Genomic DNA, 11852 nt, shown 5'->3' on the forward strand with positions numbered 1-11852 from the left:
CTCCCACTCCAGACAGATGCAGGTTAAGATCTTTCCTGGTAAGCGCACCTCATGGTGCTACATAGATTATTAAAAATGGGTTAAGAGGCTAAAACTAATGGGTCAGGCAATGTTTAAAAGAATACAGTTTCTGTGTAATTATTTCGGGCATAAGCTAGCCATGTGGGCGGCCGGGTGCCGGGGATGCAGCCCCGCCGCTCCTACTACAACAGTCTAGTCTAGAGGCAATTCTTCTGCCTCCAGCCTCTTCAGTACTAGGATTACACATGTGGACCACCATGCCCAGCTCAAGAACAAAGCATTAAAATATTGGCTTAATTGGTATCCTGTACATCTTTAAGCATATGGTTGTTGAAACTCCCTTCTTCCATTTATCCTGGTCCTCACATATGTTGGGGCAGGTTTGCCTGTCATAGTAGCTGTGTAAAATGGAATCTGTTGGATGAAGGTGGTGGGATGCTGCTCCCATCCACGTCTGCACTTCTCTTTGAGTCCAAATGTGACTATGTGAACTCCTCCCCATGTCCCTGATGTGGAATAGTAAAGGTTGCTGCAGTGGATAAGTTCAGCATCCTACACTGCACAAGCTCCCTTCTACCTCCCAGAGGCACACACATACCCGTGATGAGCAGCAGAGTGCTTCAGTGAATAAAGAGCTTCAGGGATTCATATCTCATGTAAGAGAGGCAAAGAAGACCCTACCATTTCATTCTGCTTTCCCCAGTTTCCTGTAACATGAGCCTGGCTGTTCCTCTGTTTTCCAACAAGGGAGATCTCAAAGCTAGAGGAAACATGGTTATTGGGACCCCTCATTCAGTTTCCCAGTGTATTAGATGTTGTGTTTGTTCCACATCGCAGTGCCTGGACCTAGGGACAAGTGCCATATGTCACAGACCAGATTTTACAGGACTGAGTGAGCCACAGACCTTAAAGCTGTTGGGGCTAGGAAGAGTAAGGAGTAATGGCAGCTTTTATATGCAGAAACATTTATGGCTCACGACGAGAGCTGTTCCTCTCCCTTGCAATCGGAATCACTGAAAGCACTGTCATATCAACGGCTGGATTTCTAGAGCTATAGCAGTCCCATAGGGCCAATTTGTAAACACACAACTAATTCCAACAGAACTCATCTACCAGAGCCTTTAATCATCAAGAGCTCCCTGCCCAATTGCCCCAAGCTAATAGAATTGGCATACCTTCCCGGATTTGCACTGGAACATTCGCACGGCACGACCAGAAGGAGATACAAACAGATGTGTGCGCTGGCAGGGAAGTAAAACCTGCTCCATACAACATGGCTCGGGGTCTCCCAGCCCCAACTCACCCTGATGAACTATTGGCAATAGTTCCTGAAGGGGTCTGGAAAAGGGACAGTCGTTGTCTTCAGTTGGGTATCCACTGCTGAGACCACCAGGCTGCAGTGGATAGCTCCAAGCTCACGGCCACACAGATGGCCCTGGTTAAATTCAGTGTGTCCTGGAACAAAACAAACAGACATGCATGTGGGAAAGGGATTCGCAAGGAAGCGCCGGGGCTGGTGGCGTGGGAGGAGAGAAGGGAAGGTGGTTGGAGAGCAATCAGAACGAATTTCATGCCTGCAAGACAAAGAACAAATTTAGTTTCAACGTCAAAAAAAGAATGGCTTGCCGGGCGGTGGTGGCGCACGCCTTTAATCCCAGCACTCGGGAGGCAGAGGTAGGCGGATCTCTGGGAGTTCGAGACCAGCCTGGTCTACAAGAGATAGTTCCAGGACAGGCTCCAAAACCACAGAGAAACCCTGTCTCGAAAAACAAAAAACAAAAAACAAACAAAAAAAAAGAATGGCTATCCATTTGCCTGGGTGCCAGCTGTAGGTGCCAATGGTCTTCCTATTCACAGCCCCCCACCCCCCAGGAGATAGGGATTTTCACCATGCCATTTTTCTTTTCAGAAAAGATGGGGGGCAGGTGATGCTGTTCAAATCAGAAAGCTTAGGACTAGGACCCAGGACCCAGATCCCAGGTCAGACCAAGCCCCAAGACTGGTGTTTCCTAATTGCAGGGACTTGGCTAAGTCACTGAGCCTGTTTCCCCATGCACTGTATTCTACATAGGAACAAATTAATTAAAATAGTCAACCTCATTAAAACGTTCAATAAATACTAGCTATTGGGTCTTTTCATCTTTATTGAATACATTACAGGATGAACGTGTATGTATTTGAGTTAAATGACTAGATATTTTGATAGATACATGTATAATGAAATAACTACGATTAACCTAATGAAAACATCTGTCACCTCACAATTTCTGTATTTGTTGCTGTTCCTTTTATTCTATTTTGCTTTTGCACATGCTGACACTTAAAATGTTACTTCTTAGAAAGAGCCCACTACCCCTGGGTGCCCATGGCCCGAGGAGCTGGCAGCAGGTGGGGAGTGCTTTGGCAGATCAATACTGTTCCTTTTGTTGCCCAGATGTTGGGGCACACTGCAGGCAAGGTTGCGAATCAAGGCCTCTGCAGCTCTTCCTGAATCTCCCACTTCATAAACGCTTTGGCAGATCCATGGCCTTTACCATTTAGATGCTGGGGCTGACTGAGGTTAAGGCTGGGGTAAAGGCCTCACCAGCCCCTCCTGGCTCTCATCTTTCTGGCCTCCTGGATCAACTGGTCCTACTTTTCAAGCTGGTCTGATCACTTCCTGTTTGGGCCGCGTGGAGCCTCGATGGCTAAACAAAGAAAGCCAGCGCCACAACATGGTAGTCAAAGGGCTTCCATTGGATTTGGGAGCTCCGAGACCTAGGGAAATCAAAGTTTTGTTAGGGATGCCTAAGGACTGTGAAGCCGCTGGGCTCAGCTCTGCCCTCCCTAGTCCAGCCACCCAGAGCTGTCCCCTCAAGCCATCCCTTTCGGCTGTTCCCGGGTCCTTTTCGTGACTCTGTGCCTACCTTCAGTGTCTTGATTAGTTAGACCCCTTGGTCTCATCACCGGTTCACAGCCCTTGCCTTAGCAGCAGCCCCTGGCCCCACCTACTGACGCAGTCAATTGTCTCTGTTACCAGGCAACTAGGGCCGGCTTTTGTGATGACAGATATCCCACAATCTCCAGCTCAGAAAAAAACCCTCCCCTTTCTCCTGTCCCAGAAAGTTAAAGGTCGCGGTGGATGTTGTACAGTTTATTTAGAAAGTGAGAAAGGATCTCTCTTCAAGGGCTAGTGGATCTAGATCGTTTTACTGTCCTTCCAGTTTGTAGAGCCCTTCGGGCCTGATGCAGATCAGACAACTTTGCTTTAACAGCTGCTTTCAAAAGTGCCCAAAGTTCATCAGTCTCTGTAACTGCAGGCTCTTGGAGGACCCTTGGAGCTCTTGGTGATGTGTGAGAAGGAAACTCACTGGGCAAGAATGAAGAAGGAGGCACTAGTTGGCAAAGATTTCCTCTGGGCAGCTCTGTCATTCTCTCCAAGAAATCACCGTCAGCATGCTACGTGCTCTGGAGCATATGACCCCGGGTGAGGGGCCTGCTATTTCCTTAGGGAAAACGTCTAACACTGCCAAGAATAAACAGCCCCAAGGTTTCCAATAAAATAGACCTTCTTTGCACTGGAGTGGTTGTTAGTATCCAGGACACCTTGGCCCATCCCCTTGGGCACAGTCACCCCTCGGCTTATGGCAAGCAGTGCAAAGGTCCCTTTAAGAGACAAGCTCTGTCCATTCCACTCTCTCTCTCTCTCTTCAGGCTGAGGCAAGCCAGTCTCAGCCTCTGTCTCCCTCTTCTCTGTCTCGCTCTTCTCCCTCTCTCTGTCTCTCTGTCCCTCTCTCACTCTATCTTCCCTCCCTCTTAATAAAACTCCTTACTTGCCGGGCACTGGTAGCGCACGCCTTTAATCCCAGCACTGGGGAAGCAGAGACAGGCAGATCTCTGCGAGTTCGAAGCCAGCCTGGTCTACAGATTGAGTTCCAAGACAGGCTCTAAAGCTGCAGAGAAACTCTGTCTCCAAAAACAAAACAAAACAACAACAACAACAAACTCCATACTCAAGCTCTCTCTGAATGGCGTACTTTGTCACGACTGCGGTTTCGGCTTCACCCACTATGGGACGCAGTTCAAAGGTTCCTCTCACGCCGAGTCTTACACTGGTGCTGCTCAGACCAGCCCACCAACAACGCTGATGGTTCAGCAGTTAAAGCACTTGTTCTTGCAGAAGTTCCGTACAACCGCATGATGGTTCACAACCACATATAACTTGAGTTCCATGGATCTAATGCCTTCTGACCTCCAAGAGAACCAGGCACATAGGTAGTGCATGCATATACATTCATGCAAAACACTCGTACACATAAAATAAATATCAATAAACCATTTTAATGTGCCTTACCAGCAAATGTCAACTGCACAGCAGAGTACTGTTGTTAGGAGGCCAGACTTCTACAGTGTCCAAAGTGACAGAACTATTTCCCTACCTTGGCTCCTGGTAACCTATTACCACCTCTGCCTCCATGACTTTGGCTATCTTAGAGTTCACAAATAAGTCAGACTGCAAGAGACCCTGTCTCAACCACAAAACAAAATAGAGCACTATTCCCTCTCCTGGGCTGTGCATAAATGCATGTCTTCTCATCCCCAAACTAGCTTTAACCATGGCAGACTTTTCTCTATCCCAGCCACCAAGATGGAGCTGCAGTATGTCTGGGTTACCTCACATTTAGCTCCTTATTTAGGAGGTGGACTGAGATGCTCTCCTTGGTGAACGCTTCTTCTTAGAAGGCATCCTTACTTCCAGTTTAGTATGTTACAATTAACAGCATCAGAAACAAAAAAAACAAATAAGAAATAGAAGTAAAAATGTAAGAAAGGAAATCATGCCTTGCATGTATGTTCTTCAAGGCTTAGGGGTACCAGTTAGCCTGCCCTCACTGTCCTTCCTCCTATCTGTCAGACGACTACAGGTGTCTTTGTCTCTCATCCTTGTTACTCCGGGCTTTGCTGTTTTAACCCCAACACCATTCCTTTACTCTAACGTTTTTCCCACTGGAACATATTAAGCAACTTTGGTTTTCACTGTGACCCCTTTTCCTTACTGCCTAGCATGAGCTAGCGCCTGCTTCGAGATCATGCAGCATGTGTGTTTATGCCTCTGGCTTATTTTGCTTTCGTGGTATCTGTCAGATTCATCTTTTGTCAAAAATGGCAAGACTGGCAAGGTCTTCTTCCTTTTTAAGACTGACTAATATTCCATTACGTGCACATTCTCGGATTTTTCTCTGGCCATTCATCCATCATTTGACTGAACCCTTCCCTGTGAGGCCTTATGGCTTCCACTTTCTACAGTCACTAGACATGGTTTCCTCCCTCAGGTTGGAGGGTTCCCAAGGAATGAGCGTAAATACTTTCCCGGACAATACAGCTGTGCTTCCCTTATTTTCTACACTTTCTAATGCTACGAATCATCCTTAGGACTTGGGTTTCCAAAAGGAACTTTTAGAGAACACAGCACACACACACACACACACACACACACACACACACACACACACACACGAGAGAGAGAGAGAGAGAGAGAGAGAGAGAGAGAGAGAGAACAAGGAAGGAAATGAAAGGAATGGTTTGAGTTAACATAAGTAAAGAACAAAAGTCAGACTCCAACTGACTGTTCTCCGTGTGCCATTGTAATTCAAAGCAAAGATCTGGCTCAGTCCAACAGAGGAGATTGCAGAGTTCTGAGCCGGCACACAGCCAGAGCTGAGCTCACCAGACCCAGAGCTGAGCTACCACACCCACAGAACTTGGAAGCCCACAAGGAAAGCAACTGCCTTGAGCCAGCTGCAACCATTTGGCCTAGGTGTGTGTTCATGCCTTTACAGGTATTTTCCTAGCCTGAACTTGAAATTGATGCCCAAGTCACCTCTGCCTTCAGAGCCAATCCAGGGTGAGAAAAGCTGTCACCTCCCTCTGGAAATCTGGAATTATTTACGTAAATTAGTAGCACACTTGGACTGAATTCAATTGGTGCCTTAGGCCCAGGGTCTTGGGAAATCTGGGAGACTGCTATTTTGTGAACAAGAGTTCACTTAGAACACGAAACACATAAACATTCATGCTGGCTCATTTTTATGTCAACTTGACCCAGGCTAGAATCATCTGAGAGGAGAGAGGAGCAAGTTTTCTCAGGAGCATTTTCTCAGGTGTGATCATCTGCAAAGAACTGGCATTGGCTCACCTGTTGCCTCTTCCACAGATGAAGATCTGTGGGTTTCAAGGTTCCGTCGAGTCTCTCTACTTCCGTGTTGCTTCCACCCCAGACTTCCATATTTGAGCAACTCATCTACAACATCATCACTCGCTACATTGTGCTGCCAATGCTGAAGTTGCCTATACCTGACGTCAACACCAATAACAGGCCATGGCTGCGGCTCAGGGAGTAGAGTGCTTGTGTAGAGTACATAGACACGGAGCCCTGACTTTCAGCTTCAGTGCAGCCTAAACGGGGTATGGTAGTGTCTGCCTTTCCAGAGGCGGAGACATGAGAATCGAAAGTTCAATATCAGCCTTGGCTATGGTAAGTCTGAAAACAGCCTAGGCTATATAAAGCCCTGTGTTTGTCAGGGTTCTCTCAAAGAACAGAACAGATAGAATGAATATATTCAATCATATATATTCTTATATATGCAGATTTATTAGAATGACTTACAGGCTGTGGTCCAACTGGTTCAACATCCCTATCAATAGAAAGTCGAATCCAGTAGTTGTTCAGTTCCCGAGGCTGGATGTTTCAGCTGGTCTTCAGTATATTCTGGAATCCTGAAGTAGACTCTAACACTTCATCTCAAAAATAAAGTACTGTTGACTCTTCTCGACTGTGCACATAATCCATGTTTTCTCACCCCATTCGTTATCAAGTCTACTAAAACATTATGATCCATCCAATGTAATTTACATTAGACTTCAAGATATCCAGGCTCACTGTTTTAGAATGTTTTTTATTGTTCACAGACTATCACATAGATATGCATAAAGAAAGTCATTGCTGCTTATTAAATGAAGAAATGAATAAAGGACTAACTCATTGACTAAAAGTTCAATCCATGGATTTATGCCCGTTGCCTTGTACTAAGAGGAAAATGGGAGCTTCTGCCTTTCCCTGTGCACTCCAGACTAAAAAATACATTAAATGTGCAAATAGGAGTCAAAGTTCACTGCGCAGGAGCAGCAGGCAAGGTATCCGAGAATCCAAGAGGAATCCTGATTCTTCCCGCTTATCTCCTCTGTGACCCACCCTGTAAAACTTTAAAAAAAAATAACCATACAGATTCTGATACCCATGCATATATTTTATTTGTGAGATTATAATATAATTACATCATGCCCCACTTACGTTTCTTCTTTCAAATCCTCCCCTGTCCCACCCTCTCTTCTTTCCTTCAAATCACTGGCATCTTTGTCTTAATTGTTCTCTCTCTCTCTCTCTCTCTCTCACACACACACACACACACACACACACACACACACACACACACTCCTAAATACATAAATACAACCCGATTATTCTCTATCAGTCTATATAATTACCTGTATATACGTTCTCAGGGCTGACCATTTGGTATTGGCTAAACAGTTGATGCGCTCTCCCCTGGGGGAGACTATTTCTCCTGCTCTCAGCACTCCTCAGCTGCCTATAGTTCTTTGTGTAGGGCTGAGTCCTCATGAGCATTCCCCGTTCCACATTATATGTCTGGTGAATTCCTCCTTGTTTAGCTCATGTTTGGGCAGCCATGTTGGTGAGACTATACAGTGTAACCTCTGAAATTTCCAGGAGACACAGTTTCCCAGCCAACTCCATGTTCCTCTGGCACATGCAGTCTTTTCAGCCTTTCCTCCTCAATGATCCTTGAGCCTTAGGTGCAGGAGTTGTGGTGTAAATGTATCAGTTGAGATTGGCCTCCAGAACTCTCCATTGTCTTGGTTGTGGCTTTCCATAATGGTCTCCATCAGCTGCAAAGACAAGTTTGCTTGATGAACAGTGCAGACTACACTTATATGTGGGGATGAGGATGAATACGTGGAAAACAAGGATTATGCTGGCTTTAGTAAAGTGGTGGCTCTATGTTCTCCTCCAAGACCTCATGATTTTGCTACTCCTGGGTAGCTAACTAGGTTTCCAGTCCCAGATGTGATCTCTTTTGTTGGGTGTGTCTTAAGTCCCTTAGAGAGCTGTAGGTTACTCCCTAGGTATCTATGCTACTAATGCACCTTTAAGGCTATCTTGCCTGTCAATCATTGTCCTTGTTTAAAGACATTATCATAGGCAGGGCTATCGGTTGCTTCCATCCTTTGGAAGTTGGCATGGCTTCTTCTGGGATGGTGAAAGCAGGTCCTCAGGGAGGAGGATTTTAGGTTAAATCCAGATCAGGGTTCTCTGGGCTTTGTGTCCAAAGTGAATGGTGTCTTCAACAATAGGACTTAGCTTCCACCAAAGGCAATGGCAATCACCTTTAATGTTTTGAGGGTCTCTTGCACAATCTTGACCAACAGCTCAAAGAGGGCTTCTCATGTCTGGTGTCAGGCTTTTGTTGGGGAGACTATGGCTCTCAGCTTTTTTATGTGTGTCTATATATGGATCACAAGCATTTTATGGAGCACTTCGATTCTATGTTCATCGGGGATATTGACCCTTAGTTGTCTGGTTTCATTCTGTCTTTACCTTAACATTAGGAATCTTCCTTGATCAGTTTCTACCTGATAAGGTCTCTCACTTTAACTCCAACATCACTGATTTGGCTAGTCTACTTAGCGAGCTTAGCCTAGTTAGCCAGCTTACTAGACAGCTTGTTCCAGGGATTCTCTGTCTGTCTCTGCCTCCCATGTGCTAGAATGACAAGTGGGTTGTCATGCCTGCCCAGCATTTACATGGATGCTAGGGATCTGATTTCCAGCTCTTACACTTGCACAAGCAGGCACTATACCCATTGAGCCATTTCCCCAGACCTACAGGACTCCTTTTAAAACCCGAATTTCACAAATAAGGAAACGGAGGCTCATAAAACTTAAGCAGCTAGCCCAAGACCCTAAGCTTATGAATCATTGTCTGGCCTGTTTAATCACATATATTCATAGGGTGAGAAGTCAAGCAACTGTCCCAGGAGGTTAAAGCAGCAAAGGGATCTGCTGAGAGCACCAAGTGGCTGCAGAAGGGGATCAGTGAACCTTGGAAATGTCCCAGTTAGGTTTGACACATTCCAGCAGCCATGGCCGTGCCAAGGGGCTGTCTCTTCTTAGAATGCTTTTTTCCGTCTACAGTACCTGCCCTGTGCCCCTATCCACTCCAAAAACTGAAGTTCTTTTCTCTTGCTGCTTGGATAGGGTGGGTTGGCGGAATGAGAAGTGAAGGATGTAGATTTCTACTTGGAGGTTTACAGCTCTGTGGATGTAGAGAGAATTGGGCAGAATTCAGGGCCAACATCAGCAAGTGAACCACATCTGCCCTGTGATCAGTCCAAGCAGCTTAAATGTAAGGTGAGAGTTGAAATCCAGCTTGGTAAACAACAACAAGGTCACTCCCAGCTGCCACTTTGTGATTGGTCCCAGGAGCAATTGTAAGCAACACAGCAATCACCCCTTCTGTCTAAGCATCCCTGGGAGATTTTCCCTTCCACCTCTTCTATAGGAATCCTTCCATCCTTTGAGCCCCCATCAGTTTCTCCTCTCTGAAGCCTTCCCCTAATCTCATGCTCCTTCACTCCTAAAAGAGATGGGCAAGAGAGGTGGTGACATGAGATAGGGATTGCGTCGAGACCACACCATCCATTCATCCACTGTTCATGTTCTCCTCCCCTATGTGGGTATGCGTTTTATGCGTGTGTGGTATATGTACAGATGTATGCATGGGTGGATGTACATGCCTGGGCAGGTGTGTGCTCACGCTTGTATGCAGAGGCCAGTGACACTGGATGTCTTACTCTGTCGCTCTGTCACTGAATGTGGAGCTAGCATGGCAGCCTGCAATCCTCCTATCTTTGTGGCAATGCTAGGGTAATAGAGACATGTGATGACCATATTTTTTATGCTGGAATCAAGGTCCTTGTCCTTGCATAGCAAGTGCTCTAATCCACTAAGCCCTCTCCCCCATTCACCCCACACCATTCTTAAGCAGTGAAACTTAGATTTGAATCCTAGTCTTACTACAAAAACCATGTTCTCGCCCAGGTGACAGCGTGTGAATAGGACATTCGCTAAAGCCCATTTCTCCACAGTGATTGTCTTTCTCCACACTGTCCCTTGGTTTCGTTTTAACTTGGCAATAGCAGTGTTCAGCAGATTCTCCTGCGGCTCAACCAAAAATGGAAGCTGGGCAGAAAACAGGGTAGTGCAGCTCGGGGAAAAGTCCTTGGTGGCCTGGTTCACTCCAGAGACACACCCAGGATCGTTTTCTGCTGGACTCATTTGGTGGGGTGCCAATGAGTCTCAGCTATGGCTGTCTAGGAGAGTTACTTCTTAACACCCACTCTGGAGTTCTTCAGAACCTGAAATCGGCCTCTTCCCACTCACACCTGCTCTGTCGTCTCCACCCGTCCCTGACTCAGAGCCTCAGACCCCTTTGATCTAGTATTGCCTTGGTGTTTCTGAAGGCTGCAAAGTCAAGTGTCTGAAATGTATCAGCTGAATCTGTTCCCCAGAGAGCATGCTCCTGCCCCCTTAGGCAGTGACAGAAGTAGCTGTGTGAGAGGAAAAGACGGCAATAAAATGAAACCATGAAAGGCTTGGCATACATCATAAGCACACAAAAGCATACATACAAATCATCATTATCATTATCATATACATACAATCCACACAGGGCACAGAAGTCCTGCAAGTCTGAGTCCAGCCCTGTCCTCTGACCTCCACATAGATCAACTAATTTGACTTTTTTTCAGATATAGTTTATATATCTCAAAAAGTCAGAATAATTAATTAAATAAATAAAAGACATGGGAAATGTGCAAGCTCCAGGGTAAAATTCTCTAGCCAGGGATCCCCAGATTTGATTCATAGACTACTGGTGTCAGAATTGTCTAGGGAGCAGTCTTAGTTAAGGTCTCTATTGCTGTGAAAGTTCCACGGCAGCTCTTATGAGGAAAACATTTCATCAAGGGGGCTTGATTACAATTGCAGAGGTTCAGTCCATTATCTTCATGGCAGGGAGCATGTCGACATGCCGGCAAATGTGGTTGGAGGAATAGCTGAGAGTCCTACATCTTTCGAGCAACAGGAAGTCGACTGAGTAGTATCCTGAGCAGAGGAAATCTCAAAGCCCACCCCCACAGTGACATACTTCCTCCAACGAGGCCATACCTACTCCAACAAAGCCACAGCTCCTAATAGTGCCACCCCTATGAGATTATGAGGTCCAGTTATCTTCAAATTACCACAGGAGCCTTTAAAATACATAATCTTGTTGGGTGTGGTGAGGCACAGCTTTAAGCACAGCAGCAGGATGGTCTTTGTGAGTTTGAAGCCAGCCAGGTCTATATAGCTACATATGGGCCAGCTAGAGCCCCATAGTGAGGCACTGTGTAGTAATAAGAGCGGCGGGACTGTGTCCCCAGCACCCCGGCTGCCTGCTTGGCTAGCTTATGCCCCGAAATAATTACACAGGCACTGTATTCTTTTAAACACTGCTTGGCCCTTTAGCTCTAGCACTTACAGGCTAATTCTCACATCCCGATCAACACATCTCTAATAATCTGTTAGAACCGGTCTTACCGGGAAGATTCTAGCCTAGTCCATCCTGGGTCAGAGCTTCATGCTGGGAGCGGGGCATGGCGTCTCTCTCAGGCGTCTGCTCCCGAGAGGAGAGCTGTCGAGTCTCTCTGAGCTCACTTCCTCTTCCTCCCAGT

This window comes from Microtus oregoni, unplaced genomic scaffold (genome assembly GCF_018167655.1).
Source record: "Microtus oregoni isolate MIOR12 unplaced genomic scaffold, Mior012 000264F_ref0000339, whole genome shotgun sequence".
Classification (NCBI taxonomy): Eukaryota; Metazoa; Chordata; class Mammalia; order Rodentia; family Cricetidae; genus Microtus; species Microtus oregoni.